The sequence below is a fragment of the Phascolarctos cinereus genome, unplaced genomic scaffold (assembly GCF_003287225.1).
Source record: "Phascolarctos cinereus isolate Bilbo 61053 unplaced genomic scaffold, phaCin_HiC Scaffold_726;HRSCAF=1367, whole genome shotgun sequence".
In the NCBI taxonomy this organism is placed as follows: Eukaryota; Metazoa; Chordata; class Mammalia; order Diprotodontia; family Phascolarctidae; genus Phascolarctos; species Phascolarctos cinereus.
In genome coordinates this window covers 260002787-260010349 of record NW_027556098.1, presented here as the reverse complement: position 1 = coordinate 260010349, position 7563 = coordinate 260002787, and positions in this window count along the sequence as shown.

Below are 7563 nucleotides of genomic sequence, written 5' to 3'. Positions count from 1 at the left end.
CAATAGTATTCCATCACAATCATATACCACAACTTCCCCAATTGATGGGCATCCCTCAGTTTCCACTGAAAGATATTAAGGCAAGGAGGTATGAATAATTTTAATGAAAAAAAGTTTGAACATTAAGAAGTTACTCTATAATGCTCAAGTCATTAGAACATTCATTTGACAGAATGCCCTAAGCATTCTAATTCACTAAGTTTCATTCAGGTGGGCATATGAGGTAATCATACCAATACCCGTATAAACCCATAAAAATCTGCCTCGCTATTTTGTTGATATACCATGTGAGCCATGTGTGTCAGAATTTCTCTGGCCTGAGCAGAATGCAGTCATAATATTATAAAGTCAGGATAGATTTCCCATCCCCCCTAAAAGCAATTTCCTAAGTGTTTTGGATGCCACTAGAGCATTCTCATTGCCTAATGATCTGATTTTCCAGTGTCACAATATCAAAATGAATTTAAAACATGTTAACATAGAATCACAGTTAAGACAACAAGCATTTATTTAGCATCTACTACATGCCTGGCTAAGTACTGGGATACACAAAAAAAGCAAAAGACAGTCCATGCCTTTGAAGAACTCACATTTTAATGGTGGAGACAAGACACAGAAACAATATTACAGGTCTTCAGTGGTGATCTAGTGTTGTGCTAATTTTGGCCTGACAACCAACATCAAGAAAACAGAGGTTCTTCACCAGCCAGCACCACACCATCCACTGGAACCATTGGTTATAGCAAAAGAAGAAATTTTAATACTGTGGATAAGCTCGCTTACCTTGGTAGTATTCTCTTTGGGGATGTCTGGGTAGATGATGAGGTTAATGATTGCATTGCCAGAGCTAGTTCAGTATTTGGGAAGCGCCAAAAGGAGATGTGGAAGAGAAGTATTAGGCTGCATACCAAAATGAAGATCTTCAGAGTTGTTGTGCTGACTTCATTGTTGTATACTTGTGAAACTGGGACAGTTTACCAATTGTCATACCAGGAAACTGAATTGCCTCTATCTGAATTATCTTGGGAAGATTCTTAAGATCACCTAGCAAGATAAGATACCAGACAATAAATGAAGTCTTTGAACTGCCAAGCACTCAAACTCTACTGCAGAGAATGCAACTCCAAAGGGCTAGCCATGTAGCCTGATTGTAAAACATAAGTTTACCTAGAAGACTTTTTTAAGAGAACTAGCACAAGGCAAGTGCTCATGTGGAGGTCAGAAGAAGCAATAAAAAAAAACACTCTTAAGGTCTCTCTCAAGAACGTTAACATCGATTGTGAGACATGGGAGATGTTGCCACAGGACCACTCAGCATGGCTTGCCCACATCAAAGAGGGCATCGTAGCACAAAGGAAATGTGAAATGTTCAAATCTAGAGACATATTCATTCTAAATGTTCAAATGGACTATTTGTGGCCCAGCTATGGTAGAACCTTCTGAGATCATATTGGACAGATAAGCCACAGTTGAATACACTGTACTTTGAGCCCAGTATTGTGATGTCATTGATCCTCTTTGAGTACAAAGGACAAACAACAAAAACAACAGTCTATCCTGGATGTGAAGAGTAATCTCCTTAAAACAAATGGTCCTTCACACTGCTTGAATATCTCCATTTCATTGCCTACTGAGTCAGCCTATTGCACTGTTGGACAGCTCCACCATAGCAAAGTTTTTCAAGTAATAATAATACCTTACATTTATAAAGCATGAAACAGTTTCACACACATTATTTCAGTTGTTTCTCATAATATTCCTATAAGGAAGTTTGGCAGGTCATGTAATAGTTTCCTTATACGACAAATAACAAAATGTAGACTGGAGATCAATTGACTTGCCAGAGGCCATGTAGACAGTCAGTGGCAGAACTGAGACTTCAGTTCAAGGCTTTTGACTTAAGTCTCATGTTCTTTCCACTGCATTGGGCTGCCTTACTGCTCACTTACTTTCTCCATCACTTCCTTAACTGTACCCTGTAAACATGATCCTAAAGCATAGGTCTAACTATATCATTCTCTCACTCTAATAGCTCCAGTGGTTCCCTGTTGGCTCTTGTATAAAATACAAATATTAAGACCCAAGAGCCAGAGCTCCAGCCTACTTTTTTCAGGAGAGCCCTATGTGACTTTTTATGCAATCTAAGTTTCAGTCAAACTGTCCTATTTGCTATAATGACATGACATTCATCTCCCCTCTCTGAACCTTTGCACAGACTGTCTCCCATCCCTGGAACACTCCCTCTCCTCTTAGAATCTTTAACTTCTTCTAAAGGCTATTATTTTACCCTAGAATTTTTGTAATCCTCCTAATTAGCATCCTATCCCCCATATTAGTTTGAATATGTTTTACAATTACTGTCTGTATCTGTAGCCTCCTTCTTCCTGGTCCATTCAGTATACAAGAGAATTTTAAGTATATATAATATAATATGGGGAATATGATCCTAAAAACTCTAAAACAGACCCTGTTCCCAAGGAGGGTCTGTTTTACAGCTTTGTTTTTGTCTTTGTATCTTGAGCACTTGAGGAAGGCTCTTAGTGATTCAATCAAACAATATTTACCAAATGCCTATGAAATGGAAATGGGGTAGTGGAATGCTATCATGAATTTGCCTTCTGGAAAATAGTTCTCTTTTGGATAATTCTAATGTACTTTATTCATAGTTAACTTGTGAGGCAGCTAGTGCAAACATAGAAAGATCACAAGTTATTGTTTATTTCTTTACAATGAAGACAATGATATACAGCTGGATCTATAATTTATAGGTCTTGCCCATTATTATGTTCCAATAATTAGCAGAGGCACTACAAATGGACAATGAATTGGACTGTACAGGAGGAGGCTAGTGAGCTGGATTGTCTATGGAAAATTGCAAGGTTCTTTTGATGATCCAAAATTTATCTCTGAACAAAGGACCATCTTTTTTTCTTAATACCAATATTAAATCAATCAATCAACAAACACTTATTATGCTATTCTTCTGGCATTGTTGTATGACTGAGAAATAGACAACACCACAGTCTCCAAAGAATTGAAAATGAATATTATCCAGAGGGTGGTGTCAAGTTCCATGCTAGGAGTCAGGAGGCTGCAACTTTATAAACAGAATTATGAAAAGGATGGAGAATAAAATGTCTCATCCAAGAAATTAATGAGGAAAAAAAAAAAAGAAGATCTGGGTAGCTTGGTACAGTGGAAAAGGAGCTGGATCTAAGTCAGAGGACCTAAGATCAAATCCTGGCCCTTTCACTTGTTATCTTGTATAACCTCAGTCACTGCACATCTCTGGGCCCAAGTTTTCTCAACTGTAAAATGGAGGGGTGGACTGAAGGACCTTGAAGGTTTTTTGCTGCTCTAATTCTATGATCCTATGACATGTCAAAAGAAAGCAAGAATAACTGATGGAAATGCTATGTGCTCCATTGGTATCCTTGAGATACCAAGGGAGAGTGAGAAAGGTTCCAGGCCCATTGGGTTCACCCCAGTGTCAAATTTATGAGAGGATTTGACCTAGAGTTATAGAGCATTCATGGTTTGTTATCTCTATTACAGGAGGAAATACTTACCTTAATTAAATCACAAATCTATTTGAGTTTGAGAGTCCTTTAGAGTATCTTTCTCTGAGAAAAGAACAATACAGTGTAGTGATAAAAATATAAACCACAGAATAAGGAGACCTATCTCTGCTACCACCTGGCTGTGTGGCCTCAGATATGTCATTTCAGCTCCCTGGGCCTTAGTTTTGTCATTTTCAAAGTGAGTCAATTGGCCTTGATGAGTTCTAAGATTCCTACAAGCTCTGACTTTTGTATCATCTATGAACTCAAAGCAGAGTTTATACATTGTGGTACTTTTCTGAATATCATGGGATCCTCCCTTGACCATCAATCCCCTATAGATATTGTCTCCTCCAATTACAATGTAAACTCCTTGAGGTCAGGGACTAACTCACGTACGTATATGTATCTCTAGTGTGGAGCACAATGCTTGATACTAAGAGCTCATTAAATGTTTTTTATTCATTTATTCATCATTCATTCCAATATCATCTCTGTTACATGACTTAGTTAAAGGAGAAGGTCTTCCTTACCCATGTTACTGATGGGGAAACTGAGACACAGAGTTTCCTTGATATATGCAAGGTGACTTAGAGAATGAGTAATACAACTAGGAATATAATATACTACTTTAGTCTTCCAGGTTCCAGTAACATGTTAATCATACTGCATACCTTCTGGAATTATATTTAATTTTGAATGTTCACTAGTTCTGAGCCAAACTCATAAGGAACCTAATTTTATTTAATTAAAATGTATCCTTCATTTTTAATAGCTGTACTTAAACAATTATTTTTTATTACAATCCTATGTATTTAACTTGTTTGAACAGTCCTCCCTCCACCTTTATGCTGATGCCTAATTCCCTGAAATCACAGAGTTACCTCCAAATGTCAGACTTCAGGATGGTCTCTAAAGCCACTTCCCTCAGCCCCTCTCTACTAATGTACTATTTAATCTGGGAATGGGGAAGGAAGCAGGTGATGCAGTTCCCTTCACTACAGGCAGTGCTTTCTAAAAGAATTCTTTTCCCATGTAAATCAGATTCTTAGCATTTTCATTTTTTATTGGTTATCATGTTGGTGTGGCTACGTGATGGTTGGTGTGTCAGGATCACCCATGAGATGCTAGAACAGATACTTTACTAGCCTACAAAAAAATAGCAACCGTGACCTAATGTAAGAATTTAACAGAAGAGGAAGAAAATTTAACAGTTATTTAATAGGCACAAGAGGACCTGGAGATCAAACCAGAGAGGCCCTCTGATTCCATGCCAAAGTTACCATACCATATGGATTTCCTCGACACAGGGCATTCATTTCAGGTCTATACTTGGCTTCCAGGAAAAGAATAATATTATTCCTCTGAATGTAGGGAAAGCATGTGCCTGTGTCAAAGTGTGGAAGGGTTCTTTTAATAAAAAGGAAAAGTCAGGAAAATGCAGCATTTAATATAGCATTTATATTTCCCCTGATTAATTTAATTAGCCTTTCTGGTACAAACTTACCTAAAAAAAAAGCACAGAACCCAAAGTGAGGAGGCCACCTTCCTCTGGAGCTAGGCTGGCATTCTAGCCCAGGTGCAGTTGGGGTGATTATGTATTACCTACTTGTATTCCTCTAAGCTGTTCCAATTAGATAGGAGGAGAGATTTTTACTTTTTCTGTGGGATGGTAAAAAGCTTTCTGGTACAGCAAGTGTCACCTGCAAGCTGAAAATACAGGAGATAAATATCACCAGTATTTCATTTTTAAATTTTTCTCTTTCTGTCTGATTTCTTCAGCATTAGAAAATCTGGGGCAGCTAGGTGGCACAGTGGATAAAGTACGAGCCCCGGAGTTAGGAGGACCTGAGTTTGAATCTGGTTTAAGACACTTACTAGTTGTGTGACCCTGCCCAAGTCACGTAACCCCAATTGCCACAAAAAATAAACAAGCCCAGAAAATGCCATGGAGAAAATTTCTTCTAACAATGCAGCTTATTATTTTTAAAGTATTATTTATTAACAACTCACATACAATGTATCAATGTTTAACATATATGCATATGCATGTGTACATAGACATTAAAGATAACCAAGGAGATATCATTAACTTCTTTCTCATCTTTATAAAATTTTTGTGAGACTAATCTATGCATATATCTAGGACATCCATGAAGAAAATGTGACAAGGGAATAAGGAAGCTTTCACAGATAATCTTCTACAGTAGACCATATCTTCATAGGCACACAATTGACTGAGAGATATAGAGAGTATAATAACCAACTAGGTTTCTTGATTGTGGACTCCTCAAATGCATCTGAATTAGTAGAACAATTGCCTTTAAGGCTCTCCTCCAACAACGTGTCTCCCATGTATATGTAAAGATCACAAGATTCCTTTAATAAATAGATCTACTGAAATGGCATTGTTGAAAAATCTGTTGATTATTAAAAAACATAAAACAATAACACACACACTCACCTAAATGTTTTTTTCAGTGTCATGAAGGATATCTGTAACAGAAATTTAATGAAAAAGAGATTCGCTATAGATCATGAAGTACTCCAGAAGCTCCTATCTGGATAATGTTGGTCTGATTTCATCGAGCCCCACAATATTACAGGGACTTCTCACTGTGATCCATGAGCACTCAAAAGAGTTAAACCTAGTAATTCACATGGGAAAAACATCAAGTAGATAATATATATTGCTCATACTATGGTATGGAGTTGAGTGAACTAGATTGCTTTGGGGTAATTACTCTGTACTTTCAATGATATTAAGCTAGTCCTTTATATAAACACACAGACACATACATATATAATATTTTAAAAATTGTTTTTCTTATAATGGTATAACTCATGGACACTATTATCTCTGAAGAATCAAAACAGCAAATGACCTAAAAGGCAATACATAGGTGTAAAGTGAATATAAATAATCTATAACATATTACCAATAATGACTTGTGTATAACTACTAGTGCAATAGATAATCCAGGAATTTTATGGCCTCAAAGAGAGGTGGATTATTCATGTAGAAAGGAATTAAAAATAACTAAACAGACAACTTCAGTATCTATGGTAGCAATAGTATCTATGAAATACTAAAATATGTCCAGGAATGACTTCAACATATTGGGTAGGTCTTCTGTGGAGTATACATAGAAGGACATGGATAAGATTTTCATGGTGTAAAAAGGCATGGATGGTCTATAACCTGCACCTTGCAGGAAGTAGCTATAGCAAAGAGATCATAGATCCATAAAGATATTTAAATATTAAAGGGGATCAAAGACAGATAAGACTCAGTATGGATGGAATAATTCTTTCATTTGTCTTGAATAATTTTATAAAATTCAAGAAATGATAGAATTATTCAACTTTCATTTGCTGCTTTTTTCCTGACATGCAGTATTATCTTTATACTAGGAAGGACAGAACAGAAATGGGCCAGATGAACTATACCCCAGGCTAGTGAAAAAACAACAAAAAAACCCCAAACCTGTTTAATAGTACTGCTGTCACTCTCAGTGATCCTTAAAATACTGATATAAATGAGAGAAATGCTACAGAACTGGGGAAACCATCCTGATTGTCAAAAGGAGATGGGTGAAATCTGTAAGCAAAAGGCCAAATTTCAGTTCTTGGCACAAATCTGGAACATATTCTCAAAAAGATGCCTCAGGAATATCTAGAATAGGAAGAAGTAGTCACAAAGAGCCAATACAGTTTCATTAGGAACAGGTCATGCCCAACTAACTTCATTTCCTTTTCTAATTGGATTAATAATAATTTGACTTATAATTCAGGGGAATGTTAAAGATTATCTTAGTTCAAGGTACTGATAAAGGCTCTCATTCTATTCTTTTGGATTAGAGAGATGTAGACTAGATGAAAGTATACTTAAGTGAATTTTGAGCTAGCTTAATGGTCATATCTCAAAACAAGTGATTAATTCAATGTAAAATTGGAAAGAGGTTTTTCCATTTGAGCACCGCATGGATTTGCTCTAATTTAT